The sequence below is a fragment of the Palaemon carinicauda genome, chromosome 37 (assembly GCF_036898095.1).
Source record: "Palaemon carinicauda isolate YSFRI2023 chromosome 37, ASM3689809v2, whole genome shotgun sequence".
Lineage (NCBI taxonomy): Eukaryota > Metazoa > Arthropoda > Malacostraca > Decapoda > Palaemonidae > Palaemon > Palaemon carinicauda.
The window spans coordinates 36,757,204-36,779,620 of record NC_090761.1 but is presented as its reverse complement, the minus strand read 5'-3'; the positions used below and the strand labels follow the sequence as shown (position 1 = coordinate 36,779,620).

The following is a 22,417-nucleotide window of genomic DNA, read 5'->3' as shown; positions in this document are numbered from 1 at the left end:
ATTTGACTAGAAGTTCACACATTACAGCGTTAAATGAAACTTGCTTTGCTTATTACCATAATTATGATGTATAAATTTTATTTCAAAACATCTTGAACATTCATTTCACAGAGGAAGAGAATAATGGAGGTAGTTGCCTTTTGGTTAGGTGATGTTCTCTTCTTCTTATCTTCGATCTTTGCTGCACGCGAAGGTGGTGTCGCTTTTAGAATTGCTCGCTTAAGCTTTCCTTATTCCCAGTCGACCGCTTGCATTAATCCCTGCTGCTTGCTTTGCGCACTGTCTGTGTTCCTTGAAGTTGATTCTTGTTCCTCTGTGAAAAGATTTGTGATCTCCAACATCTTTGAAAATTGCTGTTTACCAAAATATTTCCCATTTGAATTTTTGTTACCATTTTACTTATCAATTAAAGCCTTCAATGTTGCATCCATGGTGCAAGAAACTCGGCGGATGGCTGCAGTTGGTGAGTGTTTTATATTATTCTTTTTAGTGTTTTGAATTCTTTATTTTCATAATCTTGATTTGTAATTCCTTTTCAGATGTTTTAGGATTTAGATTATTTGCTTAGATGTCTGCATCATCTGTTGGTTTGGTCTTTTGTAAGCTTTCGAATTGCAAAGTCTTCTTTTGCCCCTCACTTTGTCATTAATATTTTCCAAGTCTCAAAATTAATGATAACGTCTGCTTTAATTTTGAATATATAAGCTATCACATATGGCGTTAGTAAGAGTATAAGCAACAACAAATGCGTGTGTTTATTTACGCAAAAGGGAAATGATTACCTTCTTATGTGACACTTTAGAATCAGTCAAAATACTGAAGAAAATATCCTAAAACAAATCAGCGCTTTTGGCCTAGGAATATGGGTGGGATGGAATGGTTGGGCTAGTTAAGGGAGCCGCTATATAATCTTTGCTTTGTTTCTTAAAGCTTTTGATATTGATATAACCAGGTGATTAGAATAATCCTCTACTGCTAGTGTTGTGCGACACGTTGGTTGAATTGAGTTATTTAGCGATGGGGGTTTTGTTAGGCCGGTCAGAAATTATAAATAGGTTAGAATACTTAGGTTATGCAGATCAAACCTTGTACTATGGCATTTAGGTTATGTATGTCAGGTTAAGTAGCTCTGGCCATTAAGCTTAGTTTGTTGTAGGGACTTTGATGGCGTAAGAAGACTGACTGATTGCTCCATTGCAAGAGCTCGATCGAGCGTCCACTTCTCGCCTTCTGATTTTGGTAAGTCAAGTTTTTTATTACGTTTCAGACATTCCGTTTTACAGGAAGCTAAGGAAAACTGTTTGAGGAAGCTCATTGATAAATGAACTACATTCAAATAAGCGTTATATTTTCATTTTGCAAGTAGAGCAGTAAAAGTGTGATGGTAAATGTAAATAGCAATGACATGGATTTCTTTATTCTATATCAATGATAAAATATAGCATTACATACACCTTTTCCTTTGCTTGATGGTAGTACGGATTGACTGTTTGTAATTGATAAAGACAAGAAAATTAGTTTCAAGTTTTTTATTTAAATATTGTTTATTATATAATATATTTGAATAATGAAGTTTATTAACGATCATTTAAAGTTTAAGATGGTTTAATTTTGATAAGTATAGTTACATAATTTTTTCCCAATAATTTTACAATATCTTAATACCTTCTTGATTTGAATTGTAAGTAAAGATTTTTTCGCTAATGAAACCAGACTTCTTAAGGCTACATCAGCACCCTTTCTTGCAGGCTACACGTGATTTGGGTATCTTGAAGATTTTCTCTGGCAGAAGCCAACACCAAAATATCCAGGAACATTTTATTCAAAGGAAATATCAAGTAAGTCTTTTTATTTGATATTAGGTATTTTTCATTTTGTTATAATAAGATAAGGCTATATGCATGTATCTTTCTTTTTCTGTATGCCTTTATCCGTATATGTTACTTTTTTACTAACTAGTCCATCTATCAACGAGTTCCTTTGAATAGCTTCTAGTTGTGATGCTTTAAAACTGTCTATCCGTGTCTATTCTTATTAGCATAAACGTTAAATGAATCATGGATAATGGTTTCTTCATGATAAGCGCCCCAACATACGAGCATTCAAAGATATGAGCAATTTGACATACGAGTTCAGTTCTGGAATGCATAATGCTTGTATATCAAGGTATTACTGTACCGTGTTAACAACCTCTTGAATCCCAATAACGTGTTTCCTCGTCATTTGCAGCCGGATTAATGTGATCCCGGTAATATTTTCATGCATTATAATTTACTTAAAAAGAAATTTTTGCCTTTATGATATTCTTTTTGTACAGAAGGGATTTTATATACATAGTATCTGACTTCAATCTTAGGTATTTACTCACACATACATATATATTTATACAAGTGCGGATCTAGAAAGTTAAAAGAAGGGGGGGGGGGAGGGTTCGAAAAACATGACTAAAGGAGGTGGGAGTTTGGGGCCCTCTGTAAGCCGTTCCCCAGAAGCGGACTCAATTTTAAGCTATTTAAGAGCTATTTTTTATGTTTTAGAAACGATTTTTACATTATAGTTGAATTTTACATGGTGAAAATGCTTTATGCAATAACAGCATCCCGCTAAAATATATAAGGTATTCCAGCAATAATCTCTACAGTAACTTTTAGTACATGACTATACTTTTCCAGAGAGACTCATGAGCTGACTACCTCTTACTTATATCTATATTTATTGGAGTGCCTGCATACTTCCGTTTGATTATCAACCCACAGCAATTCTTGACATGTAGAATTGTAGTTCGTCTCTTCGCTTCTTCCAGCTTGATTCATACCTGATACACAATATCTTTATTTCCAGCTCATAAATTTATAAGGAATTTTTATCACTTCGGAGTGTGTGTGTGTGTAAAAGCCGCATCTCTTTTACTACATCCTTCTTGTAGCAACTATTGAATGGAATATGTTGATTATTTAGTTTTAGTTTTACTCAAGTTTGAAGGTTTTCGTAAAATCCAATGTTTGCATTATGGAACCTTTTTAATGTCTCCATAATAGACATTTCTCCTAAGATAAGCCTGGTTTTTATTACTTTGCAGGTTTTATTTTTTTTCCGTTTTCAACCTATCTACGGTTCTATGCTATTTTTTTTAAATTATAGAAACAATAAAGACCATCATACTAGGTACCTTGCAAATTAAAACCTCAGCTTTGTTTTAAAGATATATTACATTTAGAACTGGTAAGCTTATTGAACAGTTATCGAATTATGGAGTTTTCATGCCACGTACATTACCAGTGACTTTGAAAAAAAATCATAGCAATCAAATTACATTGTATTCCCATTTAAATTTCTACTTTCAATAGCTGGGAGTTTAGCCCCAATATTGAAAAGAAACTTTGTCACTGGATTTAATCTCCCTAAAAAGGTCGTATCGAAATAAATTCAGCAAAATAAACAAAAGCGCTTAATTTAGCAACAGGAATATGCACACTTGTCTCTCTTTAAACCCCATAATTTCTGCCTCGATATACATAGGGGTTGTGGTGGCCGATGTGGCAACGTCCCTGTATGTGGGAGCCTATAGGTCTATCTGCTGAGTCATCAGCAGGTGTTGTTTTGCCCTCCTTTGTCCTAGCTTGAGTGGAGAGGCGGTTTGGACGCTGATCATATGTATATAAGGTCAGTCATTAGGGCATTGTTCTGCTCGATAGGGCAATGCCGCTGTCCCTTGCCCCTGCCATTTATGAGGGGAAATGAAAAATAAACATAACAGTAAATATTAATAGTGTTAAGTGACTTAAAAAATGAATGAGTATATGATTCATGATGCAAAACCACCTTCCCTGCAATCATATGGGATGTGTCCCTTTGCTTAGCAAAAGGTATAGTTTCTTATCTATGAAAGGTAAATATAAGTTCCCTAAGGGAGATAATTCTGAAAATACTAAAGAATTATTTTGCAATTTATTCTATACCAAAGATACGAGAGATAGAAAATATTTCGACCTTTATAATTGATTTCTAAAATTATCCAAAATCAGATCAGTGTAATTCCTCAAGTATGAATGTTGATCCCTTATTTTTTTATTTACCTGCTGGAGAGCAAGTAACGAAATGAATGTTTCATCAGCTTCTAACATTGCTTCTGCAAAATACCAGGGATTCTTAACCTTATCTCTGAAAGCAGTGTGCTAGGCGCCGGTTAGGTGGTAACTGAGAGGTGTGGTGAAGGCAACTAAGCTAAAGTACTAGGATGTACGAGCAAGGACGTCACAAAAAGTTAAACAACATTAGGAATGAACTATAAAGTTTATGAAGGTTGATTTATTAACATTACAGGGAAGAGTGAGTGATAAGATAACAATCGAAACCGTGACAGTGTACAAACGTGTGTGAAACATATGCGGTATACCTAAAACTACATGCAGGAATTAACATTAATAGGGAATACCTTAACAACTCAAGATTTGCAGATGACATAGTTGTGTTTAGTGAATCATGGGAGTAATTATAAAAGATGATAGAAGATTTGAATAAAGAAAGCAGGAATGTAGGACTGAAAAGGAATATGAGTAAAACTCAATTACTTTTGAGTATTGGATCTCTTAAAACTCTTCACATTCTAAATGCACTAGTGTGTTGAATAAAATCTAGTTTTACCTGTTTTGAGTTCACTTCTTGGTTAATATTTTATTTAAAGATCTACCTTATCAAACCTTTGCATCTGGTGCCTTGAATTTATTAACCTGATTCTTTTTTCTAACTATGACATTTTCTTCTAAGGCTATTTAATATATTTTGGTCCCCTTACTATGCTTTTCTAACTAAGAGTAAGTTTTTATCAAATCTTTGCTCAGAGGGCATCTATACCATTTACAACGCTTCTAGTAGGCTAAGATTACTGCGAGATCTTTGCTCAGACAGCATTTATAACGTTTACAATGCTTCCAGAAAGCTAAAATTATTGCTAGATCTTTGCTCAGACAGCTTCTATAAAGTTTACAACGATTCCAGAGGGCTAAAATTACTGCCAGGTCTTTGCTCAGACAGCACTTATAACGTTTACAACGCTTCAAGAAGAATAAAACTACTGCCAGATCTTTGCTCAGACAGCATCTATAACGTTTACAATGTTTCCAGAAAGCTAAAATTACTGCCAGGTCTTTGCTCAGACAGTATCTATAACGTTTACAATGTTTCCAGAAAGCTAAAATTACTGCCAGGTCTTTGCTCAGACAGCATCTATAACGTTTACAATGTTTCCAGAAAGCTAAAATTACTGCCAGGTCTTTGCTCAGACAGCATCTATAACGTTTACAATGTTTCCAGAAAGCTAAAATTACTGCCAGGTCTTTGCTCAGACAGCACTTATAACGTTTACAACGCTTCAAGAAGAATAAAACTACTGCCAGATCTTTGCTCAGACAGCTTTTATAACGTTTACAACGCCTCCAGAAGGCTAAAATTACTGCCAGGTCTTTGCTCAGACAGCATCTATAACGTTTACAATGTTTCCAGAAGCTAAAATTACTGCCAGGTCTTTGCTCAGACAGCATCTATAACGTTTACAATGTTTCCAGAAAGCTAAAATTACTGCCAGGTCTTTGCTCAGACAGCTTCTATAACGTTTACAATGTTTCCAGAAAGCTAAAATTACTGCCAGGTCTTTGCTCAGACAGCATCTATAACGTTTACAATGTTTCCAGAAAGCTAAAATTACTGCCAGGTCTTTGCTCAGACAGCATCTATAACGTTTACAATGTTTCCAGAAAGCTAAAATTACTGCCAGGTCTTTGCTCAGACAGCATCTATAACGTTTACAATCTTCCAGAAAGCTAAAATTTGTGCCAGATCTTTGCTCTGACAGCTTCTATAATATTTGCAATGCTTCCAGTAGGCTAAAATTACTGCAAGATCTTTGCTCAGACAGCTTCTATAACGTTTACAATGTTTCCAGAAGGCTAAAATTACTGCCAGATCTTTGCTCAGACAGCATCTATAACGTTTACAATGTTTCCAGAAGGCTAAAATTACTGCCAGATCTTTGCTCAGACAGCATCTATAACGTTTACAATGTTTCCAGAAGGCTAAAATTACTGCCAGATCTTTGCTCAGACAGCATCTATAACGTTTACAATGTTTCCAGAAGGCTAAAATTACTGCCAGATCTTTGCTCAGACAGCATCTATAACGTTTACAATGTTTCCAGAAGGCTAAAATTACTGCCAGATCTTTGCTCAGACAGCATCTATAACGTTTACAATGTTTCCAGAAGGCTAAAATTACTGCCAGATCTTTGCTCAGACAGCATCTATAACGTTTACAATGTTTCCAGAAGGCTAAAATTACTGGCAGATCTTTGCTCAGACAGCATCTATAACGTTTACAATGTTTCCAGAAAGCCAAAATTACTGTCAGATCTTTGCTCAGACAGCATCTATAACGTTTACAATGTTTCCAGAAGGCTAAAAATACTGCCAGATCCTTGCTCATACAGCATCTATATCGTTTACAATGCTTCAAGAAGGCTAAAATTACCGCCAGATCTTTGCTCAGACAGCATCTATAACGTTTACAATGTTTCCAGAAGGCTAAAATTACTGCCAGATCTTTGCTCAGAGAGCATCTATAACGTTTACAATGTTTCCAGAAGGCTAAAATTACTGTCAGATCTTTGCTCAGACAGCATCTATAACGTTTACAATGTTTCCAGAAAGCTAAAATTACTGTCAGATCTTTGCTCAGACAGCATCTATAACGTTTACAATGCTTCAAGAAGGCTAAAATTACCGCCAGATCTTTGCTCAGACAGCATCTATAACGTTTACAATGTTTCCAGAAGGCTAAAATTACTGCCAGATCTTTGCTCAGACAGCATCTATAACGTTTACAATGTTTCCAGAAAGCTAAAATTACTGTCAGATCTTTGCTCAGACAGCATCTATAACGTTTACAATGTTTCCAGAAGGCTAAAATTACCGCCAGATCTTTGCTCAGACAGCATCTATGACGTTTACAATGCTTCCAGAAAGCTAAAATTACTGCCAGATCTTTGCTCAGACAGCATCTATAACGTTTACAATGTTTCCAGAAGGCTAAAATTACTGTCAGATCTATGCTCAGACAGCATCTATAACGTTTACAATGTTTCCAGAAAGCCAAAATTACTGTCAGATCTTTGCTCAGACAGCATCTATAACGTTTACAATGTTTCCAGAAGGCTAAAAATACTGCCAGATCCTTGCTCATACAGCATCTATAACGTTTACAATGCTTCAAGAAGGCTAAAATTACTGCCAGGTCTTTGCTCAGACAGCATCTATAACGTTTACAATGTTTCCAGAAAGCCAAAATTACTGTCAGATCTTTGCTCAGACAGCATCTATAACGTTTACAATGTTTCCAGAAGGCTAAAATTACTGCCAGATCTTTGCTCAGACAGCATCTATAACGTTTACAATGTTTTCAGAAAGCCAAAATTACTGTCAGATCTTTGCTCAGACAGCATCTAAAACGTTTACGATGTTTCCAGAAGGCTAAAATAAACTGCCAGATCTTTGCTCAGACAGCATCTATAACGTTTACAATGTTTCCAGAAGGCTAAAATTACTGCCAGATCTTTGCTCAGACAGCATCTATAACGTTTACAATGTTTCCAGAAAGCCAAAATTACTGTCAGATCTTTGCTCAGACAGCATCTATAACGTTTACAATGTTTCCAGAAGGCTAAAATAAACTGCCAGATCTTTGCTCAGACAGCATCTATAACGTTTACAATGTTTCCAGAAGGCTAAAATAAACTGCCAGATCTTTGCTCAGACAGCATCTATAACGTTTACGATGTTTCCAGAAGGCTAAAATTACTGCCAGATCTTTGCTCAGACAGCATCTATAACGTTTACAATGTTTCCAGAAGGCTAAAATTACTGCCAGATCTTTGCTCAGACAGCATCTATAACGTTTACAATGTTTCCAGAAAGCCAAAATTACTGTCAGATCTTTGCTCAGACAGCATCTATAACGTTTACAATGTTTCCAGAAGGCTAAAAATACTGCCAGATCCTTGCTCATACAGCATCTATATCGTTTACAATGCTTCAAGAAGGCTAAAATTACCGCCAGATCTTTGCTCAGACAGCATCTATAACGTTTACAATGTTTCCAGAAGGCTAAAATTACTGTCAGATCTTTGCTCAGACAGCATCTATAACGTTTACAATGTTTCCAGAAAGCTAAAATTACTGTCAGATCTTTGCTCAGACAGCATCTATAACGTTTACAATGTTTCCAGAAGGTTAAAATTACTGTCAGATCTTTGCTCAGACAGCATCTATAACGTTTACAATGTTTCCAGAAGGCTAAAATTACTGTCAGATCTTTGCTCAGACAGCATCTATAACGTTTGCAATGTTTCCAGAAGGTTAAAATTACTGTCAGATCTTTGCTCAGACAGTATCTATAACGTTTACAATGTTTCCAGAAGGCTAAAATTACTGTCAGATCTTTGCTCAGACAGCATCTATAACGTTTACAATGTTTCCAGAAAGCTAAAATTACTGTCAGATCTTTGCTCAGACAGCATCTATAACGTTTACAATGTTTCCAGAAGGCTAAAATTACCGCCAGATCTTTGCTCAGACAGCAGCTATAATGTTTACAATGTTTCCAGAAAGCTAAAATTACTGTCAGATCTTTGCTCAGACAGCATCTATAACGTTTACAATGCTTCAAGAAGGCTAAAATTACCGCCAGATCTTTGCTCAGACAGCATCTATAACGTTTACAATGTTTCCAGAAAGCTAAAATTACTGTCAGATCTTTGCTCAGACAGCATCTATAACGTTTACAATGTTTCCAGAAGGCTAAAATTACCGCCAGATCTTTGTTCAGACAGCAGCTATAATGTTTACAATGTTTCCAGAAAGCTAAAATTACTGTCAGATCTTTGCTCAGACAGCATCTATAACGTTTACAATGTTTCCAGAAGGCTAAAATTACTGTCAGATCTTTGCTCAGACAGCATCTATAACGTTTACAATGTTTCCAGAAGGCTAAAATTACCGCCAGATCTTTGCTCAGACAGCAGCTATAATGTTTACAATGTTTCCAGAAAGCTAAAATTACCGCCAGATCTTTGCTCAGACAGCATCTATAACGTTTACAATGTTTCCAGAAAGCTAAAATTACCGCCAGATCTTTGCTCAGACAGCATCTATAACGTTGACAATGTTTCCAGAAAGCTAAAATTACTGTCAGATCTTTGCTCAGACAGCATCTATAACGTTTACAATGTTTCCAGAAAGCTAAAATTACTGTCAGATCTTTGCTCAGACAGCATCTATAACGTTTACAATGTTTCCAGAAAGCTAAAATTACCGCCAGATCTTTGCTCAGACAGCATCTATAACGTTTACAATGTTTCCAGAAAGCTAAAATTACTGTCAGATCTTTGCTCAGACAGCATCTATAACGTTTACAATGTTTCCAGAAAGCTAAAATTACCGCCAGATCTTTGCTCAGACAGCATCTATAACGTTTACAATGTTTCCAGAAAGCTAAAATTACTGTCAGATCTTTGCTCAGACAGCATCTATAACGTTTACAATGTTTCCAGAAAGCTAAAATTACCGCCAGATCTTTGCTCAGACAGCATCTATAACGTTTACAATGTTTCCAGAAAGCTAAAATTACCGCCAGATCTTTGCTCAGACAGCATCTATAACGTTTACAATGTTTCCAGAAAGCTAAAATTACCGCCAGATCTTTGCTCAGACAGCATCTATAACGTTTACAATGTTTCCAGAAAGCTAAAATTACTGTCAGATCTTTGCTCAGACAGCATCTATAACGTTTACAATGTTTCCAGAAGGCTAAAATTACCGCCAGATCTTTGCTCAGACAGCAGCTATAATGTTTACGACGTCTCCAGAAGGCTAAAATTACTGCCAGATCTTTGCTCAGACAGGTTCCATAACGTTTACAATGTTTCCAGAAAGCTAAAATTACCGCCAGATCTTTGCTCAGACAGCATCTATAACGTTTACAATGTTTCTAGAAAGCTAAAATTACTGTCAGATCTTTGCTCAGACAGCATCTATAACGTTTACAATGTTTCCAGAAGGCTAAAATTACCGCCAGATCTTTGCTCAGACAGCAGCTATAATGTTTACGACGTCTCCAGAAGGCTAAAATTACTGCCAGATCTTTGCTCAGACAGGTTCCATAACGTTTACAATGTTTCCAGAAAGCTAAAATTACCGCCAGATCTTTGCTCAGACAGCATCTATAACGTTTACAATGTTTCCAGAAAGCTAAAATTACCGCCAGATCTTTGCTCAGACAGCATCTATAACGTTTACAATGTTTCCAGAAAGCTAAAATTACTGTCAGATCTTTGCTCAGACAGCATCTATAACGTTTACAATGTTTCCAGAAGGCTAAAATTACCGCCAGATCTTTGCTCAGACAGCAGCTATAATGTTTACGACGTCTCCAGAAGGCTAAAATTACTGCCAGATCTTTGCTCAGACAGGTTCCATAACGTTTACAATGTTTCCAGAAAGCTAAAATTACCGCCAGATCTTTGCTCAGACAGCATCTATAACGTTTACAATGTTTCTAGAAAGCTAAAATTACTGTCAGATCTTTGCTCAGACAGCATCTATAACGTTTACAATGTTTCCAGAAGGCTAAAATTACCGCCAGATCTTTGCTCAGACAGCAGCTATAATGTTTACGACGTCTCCAGAAGGCTAAAATTACTGCCAGATCTTTGCTCAGACAGGTTCCATAACGTTTACAATGTTTCCAGAAAGCTAAAATTACCGCCAGATCTTTGCTCAGACAGCATCTATAACGTTTACAATGTTTCCAGAAAGCTAAAATTACTGTCAGATCTTTGCTCAGACAGCATCTATAACGTTTACAATGTTTCCAGAAGGCTAAAATTACCGCCAGATCTTTGCTCAGACAGCAGCTATAATGTTTACGACGTCTCCAGAAAGCTAAAATTACTGCCAGATCTTTGCTCAGACAGGTTCCATAACGTTTACAATGTTTCCAGAAAGCTAAAATTACCGCCAGATCTTTGCTCAGACAGCATCTATAACGTTTACAATGTTTCCAGAAAGCTAAAATTACTGTCAGATCTTTGCTCAGACAGCATCTATAACGTTTACAATGTTTCCAGAAGGCTAAAATTACCGCCAGATCTTTGCTCAGACAGCATCTATAACGTTTACAATGTTTCCAGAAGGCTAAAATTACTGCCAGATCTTTGCTCAGACAGGTTCCATAACGTTTACAATGTTTCCAGAAAGCTAAAATTACCGCCAGATCTTTGCTCAGACAGCATCTATAACGTTTACAATGTTTCCAGAAAGCTAAAATTACTGTCAGATCTTTGCTCAGACAGCATCTATAACGTTTACAATGTTTCCAGAAGGCTAAAATTACCGCCAGATCTTTGCTCAGACAGCATCTATAACGTTTACAATGTTTCCAGAAGGCTAAAATTACTGCCAGATCTTTGCTCAGACAGGTTCCATAACGTTTACAATGTTTCCAGAAAGCTAAAATTACCGCCAGATCTTTGCTCAGACAGCATCTATAACGTTTACAATGTTTCCAGAAAGCTAAAATTACTGTCAGATCTTTGCTCAGACAGCATCTATAACGTTTACAATGTTTCCAGAAAGCTAAAATTACTGTCAGATCTTTGCTCAGACAGCATCTATAACGTTTACAATGTTTCCAGAAGGCTAAAATTACCGCCAGATCTTTGCTCAGACAGCAGCTATAATGTTTACGACGTCTCCAGAAAGCTAAAATTACTGTCAGATCTTTGCTCAGACAGCATCTATAACGTTTACAATGTTTCCAGAAAGCTAAAATTACCGCCAGATCTTTGCTCAGACAGCATCTATAACGTTTACAATGTTTCCAGAAGGCTAAAATTACCGCCAGATCTTTGCTCAGACAGCAGCTATAATGTTTACGACGTCTCCAGAAGGCTAAAATTACTGCCAGATCTTTGCTCAGACAGCATCTATAACGTTTACAATGTTTCCAGAAAGCTAAAATTACCGCCAGATCTTTGCTCAGACAGCATCTATAACGTTTACAATGTTTCCAGAAAGCTAAAATTACTGTCGGATCTTTGCTCAGACAGCATCTATAACGTTTACAATGTTTCCAGAAGGCTAAAATTACCGCCAGATCTTTGCTCAGACAGCAGCTATAATGTTTACGACGTCTCCAGAAGGCTAAAATTACTGCCAGATCTTTGCTCAGACAGGTTCCATAACGTTTACAATGTTTCCAGAAAGCTAAAATTACCGCCAGATCTTTGCTCAGACAGCATCTATAACGTTTACAATGTTTCCAGAAGGCTAAAATTACCGCCAGATCTTTGCTCAGACAGCAGCTATAATGTTTACGACGTCTCCAGAAGGCTAAAATTACTGCCAGATCTTTGCTCAGACAGCATCTATAACGTTTACAATGTTTCCAGAAAGCTAAAATTACCGCCAGATCTTTGCTCAGACAGCATCTATAACGTTTACAATGTTTCCAGAAAGCTAAAATTACTGTCAGATCTTTGCTCAGACAGCATCTATAACGTTTACAATGTTTCCAGAAGGCTAAAATTACCGCCAGATCTTTGCTCAGACAGCAGCTATAATGTTTACGACGTCTCCAGAAGGCTAAAATTACTGCCAGATCTTTGCTCAGACAGCATCTATAACGTTTACAATGTTTCCAGAAAGCTAAAATTACCGCCAGATCTTTGCTCAGACAGCATCTATAACGTTTACAATGTTTCCAGAAGGCTAAAATTACCGCCAGATCTTTGCTCAGACAGCAGCTATAATGTTTACAATGTTTCCAGAAAGCTAAAATTACTGTCAGATCTTTGCTCAGACAGCATCTATAACGTTTACAATGTTTCCAGAAGGCTAAAATTACCGCCAGATCTTTGCTCAGACAGCAGCTATAATGTTTACAATGTTTCCAGAAAGCTAAAATTACCGCCAGATCTTTGCTCAGACAGCATCTATAACGTTTACAATGTTTCCAGAAAGCTAAAATTACTGTCAGATCTTTGCTCAGACAGCATCTATAACGTTTACAATGTTTCCAGAAGGCTAAAATTACCGCCAGATCTTTGCTCAGACAGCAGCTATAATGTTTACGACGTCTCCAGAAAGCTAAAATTACTGCCAGATCTTTGCTCAGACAGCATCTATAACGTTTACAATGTTTCCAGAAAGCTAAAATTACCGCCAGATCTTTGCTCAGACAGCATCTATAACGTTTACAATGTTTCCAGAAAGCTAAAGTTACTGTCAGATCTTTGCTCAGACAGCATCTATAACGTTTACAATGTTTCCAGAAGGCTAAAATTACCGCCAGATCTTTGCTCAGACAGCATCTATAACGTTTACAATGTTTCCAGAAGGCTAAAATTACTGCCAGATCTTTGCTCAGACAGGTTCCATAACGTTTACAATGTTTCCAGAAAGCTAAAATTACCGCCAGATCTTTGCTCAGACAGCATCTATAACGTTTACAATGTTTCCAGAAAGCTAAAATTACTGCCAGATCTTTGCTCAGACAGCATCTATAACGTTTACAATGTTTCCAGAAAGCTAAAATTACTCTCAGATCTTTGCTCAGACAGCATCTATAACGTTTACAATGTTTCCAGAAGGCTAAAATTACCGCCAGATCTTTGCTCAGACAGCAGCTATAATGTTTACAATGTTTCCAGAAAGCTAAAATTACCGCCAGATCTTTGCTCAGACAGCATCTATAACGTTTACAATGTTTCCAGAAAGCTAAAATTACTGTCAGATCTTTGCTCAGACAGCATCTATAACGTTTACAATGTTTCCAGAAGGCTAAAATTACCGCCAGATCTTTGCTCAGACAGCAGCTATAATGTTTACAATGTTTCCAGAAAGCTAAAATTACCGCCAGATCTTTGCTCAGACAGCATCTATAACGTTTACAATGTTTCCAGAAAGCTAAAATTACCGCCAGATCTTTGCTCAGACAGCATCTATAACGTTTACAATGTTTCCAGAAAGCTAAAATCACTGTCAGATCTTTGCTCAGACAGCATCTATAACGTTTACAATGTTTCCAGAAGGCTAAAATTACCGCCAGATCTTTGCTCAGACAGCATCTATAACGTTTACAATGTTTCCAGAAGGCTAAAATTACTGCCAGATCTTTGCTCAGACAGGTTCCATAACGTTTACAATGTTTCCAGAAAGCTAAAATTACCGCCAGATTTTTGCTCAGACAGCATCTATAACGTTTACAATGTTTCCAGAAAGCTAAAATTACTGTCAGATCTTTGCTCAGACAGCATCTATAACGTTTACAATGTTTCCAGAAAGCTAAAATTACTGTCAGATCTTTGCTCAGACAGCATCTATAACGTTTACAATGTTTCCAGAAAGCTAAAATTACTGTCAGATCTTTGCTCAGACAGCATCTATAACGTTTACAATGTTTCCAGAAGGCTAAAATTACCGCCAGATCTTTGCTCAGACAGCATCTATAACGTTTACAATGTTTCCAGAAAGCTAAAATTACTGTCAGATCTTTGCTCAGACAGCATCTATAACGTTTACAATGTTTCCAGAAAGCTAAAATTACTGTCAGATCTTTGCTCAGACAGCATCTATAACGTTTACAATGTTTCCAGAAGGCTAAAATTACCGCCAGATCTTTGCTCAGACAGCATCTATAACGTTTACAATGTTTCCAGAAAGCTAAAATTACTGTCAGATCTTTGCTCAGACAGCATCTATAACGTTTACAATGTTTCCAGAAAGCTAAAATTACTGTCAGATCTTTGCTCAGACAGCATCTATAACGTTTACAATGTTTCCAGAAGGCTAAAATTACTGCCAGATCTTTGCTCAGACAGCATCTATAACGTTTACAATGTTTCCAGAAGGCTAAAATTACCGCCAGGTCTTTGCTCAAACATCATCTATAACATTTACAACGCCTTCAGTAGGCTAAAATTACTGCCAGGTCTTTGTTCAGACAGCAGCTATAATGTTTACATCTCCAGTAGGCTAGAATTACTGCCAGATCGTTGCTCAGACAGCAAGTATAACGTTTACGACGTCCCCAGAAGGCAAAAATTACTGCCAGATATTTGCTCAGACAGCTTCCATAACGTTTACAACGTTAATGTGCCTTTAAGTTTTTTAATGTTCACAAATGTACGGTAGATTGTTATCAGTGTAGATGTAGGAAAGATTCGTGATATACATAAGATTTTTAATATATGTAAATTGATACATTTTAGACGGCAATGTAAAAATAAATTGCATTATGGATGGTTAAGTATGCCCGTGAATATGATAGATTACTTGGATAAACATAATTTATTGACATCATCACCTTATACATGGAAATGTAATTTCCATTTGATGATAATTACGTAATGTTTGTTTGTGTAAGGAACTTACGAGATAGTGGAAACACAGAGACTAAAGTGCGGATTACAACAACAACAACAACAACAATAATAATAATAATAATAATAATAATAATAATAGTAATAATAATAATATCAATCTAGCGTTACTAACGTTGTTTAAACTAGCAACATAGATAAGGTCTGTTTTCAAATGAAATAAATAAAAAGTCCTAAACCTCATAGCTATAATGTGATGCTAAATATATTCAATCAATATTCATCATTCTTCAGGAACCTCTTTTTTTTCTCCCCACATAGCAAATCGTGATCCTGAACAACAGCTTTCAAATTTCCTCCTCCTCCTCTTGTTCGTTCGTCTGTCTGTGCAAACCAATAAATGTCATTTCCCCAAAAAGCTTTCACCCACCGACTGGATCTTTGACTCGAAATCTGAAATCATCATCTTTGTTCGTCGTTCTTATCCGGTAATATTGGTTTTTATTGTTCGTGTTTTTCTTTCTTTCGTCCTTTCTTTCTTTCTTCCTTTTAATTCTGGCATTATAATTATTGGGGTTTTATGGTTATATGATATTGCTTTATTCTGGGTGTTATTATCTTGTTTGTATCATTGTTGTTATTGTTACTATGATTATCTTGTGGTTGTTGTTAGTTGTGGTATATACGATTTTATTTGTTTAATTTTATATTGTCTGGTTTTGATAAATTAGCTTTACTTCCTTTTACTTTATTATTCATCATATTAAGTGATTAATATGATATCCATTTTACAGATATTTATTGATACGTTTTCTACTATCTTTAAAAAAATATGTGTATTTTTTACAATTTTATGGCGTGTGAAATTTTTAATGCATATCATAAAATTTCGTATTATTAGCACTATCACTCAAACTTATTTTTATATCTATAATTGTACAGTAAAAATACTTATAATTTCTGAGTTGATCTACCAAAGAGGATCTCCGGTCTGATCAAGGCATGGCAAAGCAATAAAATTGCATAATTAATTGTTTGTTCATATGATTGATCAAATCACGTGCAAGTTCAAAGCAGTTATTCTACATTTGAATTATCATGAGTTGGGAAGGGGAAGCAAGTCAGTGCCCTATCATTGCTTCACCCCATCTAAACAGTTAATAACAATTAACATCATTCATGTTCCAAGAGACCCTTTCACATGAAGTGCCTTCAGCATCGGAAGAAAAGGCCACATAATGCCATTTCCTCTCACCTTTACAGACGGGTACGCATACCATGCTTCATCTGTTCGTGTACATGTTTGTATGTGTATGCACGTCAGTATTTTTTTTTTTTTTTTTTTTGTGGTAGATGTGCCTGTTTGTTTCCATTGGTCAAACACTGCACTTCCATACTGATAGTAGTGTAACAACTCCAGTGCTGTGTACTTTTTAAGCCAAATTTTTGGGAAAAGAATTCGGGTTTGTCTGTTTTTGTGAAATTGCTTTGATACATTTCAGTGGGTAAGATGGCCATTGTCCAAATTAGTTTTGTGTATGTATGTGGAAGTGAGGAGAAAGTTGAATAACATTAACATTTCTTTTATCAAAATATTATCAAGATATTTACGTCGTTAATACTGTGCAAAGTGTTTGGTTATGTACAAAGGGTAAGACAGTATGACTAACAAACTAAAGAGAGAGTTCAATGCACCATATGCTTCTATATGATTTCTTATGTTTATTTTTATTCGTTACTGTAACAAGATACATGATTTGATATTTGATAATAATTATCAAAAAATGCGATGCACCCACTGGTAGATTGAGAATTATGTATGCTTACTTCTGGATATTAAAAGTACAATCTTTTGGTGACTACGGTTTTGCAAGGTTTCATTCTATTTGCAGAGTGCAACATGAGAAACACTTGGGTAACGCGAGAGGGTGTCACAGCATTTCTGTTGAAAGCAGCAAAAACTTGCGAGTAAAGGTGATTTGTTTAAGCAGGCATTTGTATTGTGACCATTCGAAGATATTCTCAAACAGAAGTAGAATAAATATTTTTGAGGACATGTCAACAATTACCATAGTACACATTTTTGATATAAGAAAGTAGTAGAGTAAATGTTTTTTAAAATATCAAAAAGTAGTAGAGTAAATATTTTTGAAGATATAAAAAAGTAACAGAGTAAATATTTTTGACGTGATATGGATAATGACCGAAGGGAAGTTGAAACCTAACAGATTTATCATTACCTTAAATTCTCTATATGTTAATGTTTAATGTAAAAAACAGGTATAACACTGCCAAGAAAAACAGTGACTCGTTCAAAATGCTCCGAATTATCGATTGTAAGTTTTTCTCATCTTACTGTCAAACATATTATACAGCTCGATACAGTAGTATCGAGCATAAATTATATTCTAAATAATATTCTATTTCAATGAATAATAATTATTATTTTCTAAACAAAACCAGCAAAGTAATATTACTTGGCAATATCTGTTTGTCTCATCTCTTAGCTTTTACGAGATGGACAAGAAATTATAATAGAAAGAAAGATATTATTTGTTTCTTGTTATGCATTGAAACTCCCCAAAATCCGGAGTTTAATTAAACTTCAAATTGATTAGCAATCATCTGGGCCGATGACACAATATTCGTTTTCGGAATTGAACTAAAGATCTCATAAACATACACTGTTAGAAAAACCGTAATCTTAATCGGAAATTCTCCCTAAAAGTATACTGTTCTCAACTGTATTACAGTAAAATACTGGCGACCATAATTTTACTTTACTTTGTTATTATCTTTTACGGGTTGGTGACCGTAATATCACTCTTTTACGTCAATATATCCGTTTTAAACGGTAAAAATACTGGAATAACTGTTGTCAGCCATTTTCCGTTTTTTTTAAAGCAAATTTTTAACTGTGTACTTTAAATCGCGTGAGTGTGGTGTTGCTAGAAGTCCTCTGGCATAGAGTACATCATTTTTCTGAAGCCGTCAAATATTGAAAATAACTAGTTATTCATCTTGGTTCCTGAACATGGATCTTTAGCCTGATGTTAATTTGTTCAAGACTTTGCTTACCCATGTATCTTTTAACCAGAAACTAATTAGGAATTGCAAAAGTATGTAGCTTTGTTCAAATATGTATCGGTGCATATTTCCACCTAGGTAAGAATTAAAAAAGGAAAGTCTCAGTGCTTAATGTATCGGAGATATGCATTATGTTAAATGGGAAGTACTCAGTATGTTAGAAGCATTTAGATGGCTTTCATCAAACAATCTACATCATAATACTTTAAATAAATAACATCAAGTAAATAGTTATTGCTAAATTAGATTTCACCATCTAGTAATTATTAGGGAGTCTGTTGTTTTCTAGCAATTCCCATGACTAAGTCAATAGTCACCACTAGGTTAAGGACCTACAGAAAAACTCTTTCTGTAGGTCTTAATTCCATCTTTACGAGAGTGGTTTAAGGGTAAATAAATACCGAAAAATCTATCATTATATCCTTCAAGAAAATATAGAAATGCGTTTCAAAATCTATTGCAATCATTTGGGAAAGGATAAATGATAATCGAAAAATCCTTAATTTGGTCATCTGAGAACATATCAAAATATGTTTTGTAATCTACTGCCCTCACAGGTAACAAGATTAAAATTGATCTAAATTAGGAATTGAAGATTTGGAATCTAATTATAACAAGAAAATAATAAAAGAAAGAATATTGTTTTTAGGCCAAGCCATATAGAGAAATAATTAAATCTTGAATATATTAAAAACACATTCGCTGCTATCTGAGAGTCTAGAAAAAATATATAATCCCTTTTAAAGAGATGCTATCTACTTTCGTGGTTGAGAGACAGGATGATCTGACCTTAGAAATATGTGCCTTCTCCTCCTCCTCCTTTTCTTCATATTCTCCTTACTTATTGGAAGCCTTTGGCTCAAAGATTGTTTGTTTGTTTGGTGGAAGTTGCTTGTTTTATATTGTCAGATATTTTCAGCAATAGTAATAATAATGATAATCATGGGAACAATTGTAGTAATGAATTGGTCGTGGTAGCAGGGAGGTAATGACAATAATATCAAGAAAAAGATAAAAAGAATGTTGAAATTTTAAGGCAGTTCTAATCTATATCTATTTTTAATTAAAATTAGGAAACTAGATTGAGAGAGAGAGAGAGAGAGAGAGAGAGAGAGAGAGAGAGAGAGAGAGAGAGAGAGAGAGAGAGATGTATTATTAAAATCTCCTCAGATAGGTACAAACAAAAAGGCATTGGTGAAGTCGGTAGTTTTGAACATTTAATTGATATCAAAATAGGATTTTGCCACTTCGATTTTAATCGATTTTACTGTTGTTGAACTGCAATCTTTTCAAGATATTGTGTTTATCCAAAAAAAAAAAAAAAAAAAAAAAATCAGAGATAAAGCCATAGGTATAGGTATTCCAAATGAAAGATAATCACTGAAATTAAATTAAATTGCAATATATTTCAAGTTGTTTAAGTGTTGACTTTGTCTCTTTTAGCTTATATTGCTACCTTCTTTCATTGTAATCGATGGTTAATTCTTATTCAACCCTTAGTCCTTTATATAACCTTGTGTAGATAAAAGTTACATTATTCGTTTCGTGTGAGTAGGAAAAATATCACTTATCTTCATTTACATATAAGTAAACATTACAAAAGTACATTCTTTAATTTTAGGTGTTAACAGGATCAAATCCTTGATACCATATGCAGTTTAGTCACACGCATGTATGTTATATATATATATATATATATATATATATATATATATATATATATATATGTATATATATATATATATATATATATATATATGTGTGTGTGTGTGTGTGTCTGTCTGTCTATGTATATGTGTGTATATATGCTTACACACATTTACACACACACGTGTGTGTATATATATATATATATATATATATATATATATATATATATATGTATGTATATATATATAAATATATATATATATATATATATATATATATATATATATATATATGTGTGTGTGTGTGTGTGTGTGTGTGTGTGTGTGTGTGTATGCATGCATGCATGTATGTATGTATAATATAGTGTCTCATGCATGAAAGTGCACTATAATTGATACTATAGCATGATATGTTTGCAAAGTTTCCCATATTTACCTTCATTTACGTTAAAAGTCAATTGTTTAGCCTCGTCAGCATGCAACAAATTTATTCCGAGTTATTTTACTGTGCTTTTATTCAACAACTTCACATACGTATACAAAATTTGACTTTTGGTTTGATATACTGTATTTCAAAAACCCCGCTCATTGTATGTGACAAAGTATTGGTCTTTTATATTTACTATTTCAATTCCTTCGCTCCGTAAACATAAAGATGCTTCATTCATTATCGTCATATACGCATAAGAAATTTATTCCTTTACACTAGATACTAACAAAATGTCATTCCTTGGTGTCATATGTAAAAAAAAAAATGTTTACCTTGAAAAAAAGGAGGAAAATCAATTCTTGTGAATCACGACGCTCAGAAATTAACTTGATAGTTTTTATAAACAAACAAAAATTAACGACAAACATATATAAAAACATCCTTCTTTGTTGTTCAATTTGTACAAGAAAATTAAATCATTCTTTATGCTCGATAACTTTTAGAAAACCCTTCTTTTGTTTCCAAAATGTTGATGAAACCCCATTCCCTTATTTATATAAATGTACAGAAAAATCATTCTGTAGCTTTTTTTATATCTACAAAATTATAAATTTTTTGTTTTTTAGCTACGTAAAGCTCAAAACTTTTTCCTATTATCGTCGTTTATCACAAGAAATTCATGTATCCTCCTGACTTAATATTCGTTGCCAAGTTTAATTTTTTTTTTAGCTTTTTAAACGTATTATAAACCTCATTCCTTCCCATATAATAAGAATAAACCAGAACAAACGTATTACCAAAATATAAAGCTTTTCAAAGCTCCTGGAATCTTGGTGGCTCAAACAAATAGCATTTCATTCACTTTCATTTTCTACCTCAGTGACCTGCGGGTGCAGCTTTCCTTTCTTTGTTCCGGCAGCAAGTTGTGTGTCTTGTTTGTTCATTTTGTGTCTTGTTTGTTCATTTTCTTACCAGGGGCAAACTTTGTATTTGTTTCATTGCGCTATCTTTGTTACTTGGTACTCTACAACATCATTTCCTTGTTGATATTGTCTTCGTTATTTTATTGTTTCATGCTGGTAATGTTTCTGGTTTATTTATCTTCTACCTGAGGCAAACTTTGTATTTGCTTCATTGCGTTATCTTAGTCACTTGGTACTCTGCCACATCATTTCCTTGTTGATATTGTCTTTGTCATTTTATTGCTCCTGGCTGGTAATGTTTCTGGTTTATTTATCTTCTACCGGAGGCAAACATCGTATTTGTATCATTGCGAGATTTTTGTTAGCTGGTACTTTACCACATTCCCTTGTTGAAGTTATTGTCTTTGTTATTGTGTTTTTCTAGGCCGGCAATGTTTCTTGTTTGTTAATTTTTACCGGAGGCAAACTTAGTATTAGTTTCCTTGCGTTATTTCAATTAGCTGCTCTTCTAACATATAGTTTCTATGTTGACGATATTGTTTTCTTTGTTATTTTATGTATCCAGAATGGCAATGTTTCTTGCTTCGTTATTTTTTACCTGAGGTAAAGTATTTGTATCATTGCAAAATTTTTGTTAGCTATATCTCTACTGCATCATCTTCATGTTGACATTATTATTGTTTTATATATATATATATATATATATATATATATATATATATATATATATATATATATATATATATATATATATATATATATATATATATATAGTTGTGCAGACTAGCAATGTTTCATGTTTGTTTATTTTCTGCCGGAGACAAACGTTATTTTAGTTACCTGGTACTCTACCATATCGTCTTGTTAACTCTGTTATTGTCTTTGTTATTTTATATGTGGT

At 34.6% G+C, this 22,417-nt stretch overlaps 1 long non-coding RNA gene across 1 annotated transcript in view; it reads left to right on the top strand.

Moving 5' to 3' along the window:
* Nucleotides 1-1,735: 1,735 nt before the first annotated feature.
* The window catches only part of LOC137629070 (uncharacterized), a 119,021-nt gene continuing 98,339 nt past the window's right edge, over nucleotides 1,736-22,417 (top strand). The window contains exon 1 of the long non-coding RNA XR_011041437.1: nucleotides 1,736-1,838. This is a non-coding gene — a long non-coding RNA (uncharacterized lncRNA). The remainder of the gene's footprint in view (nucleotides 1,839-22,417) is intronic.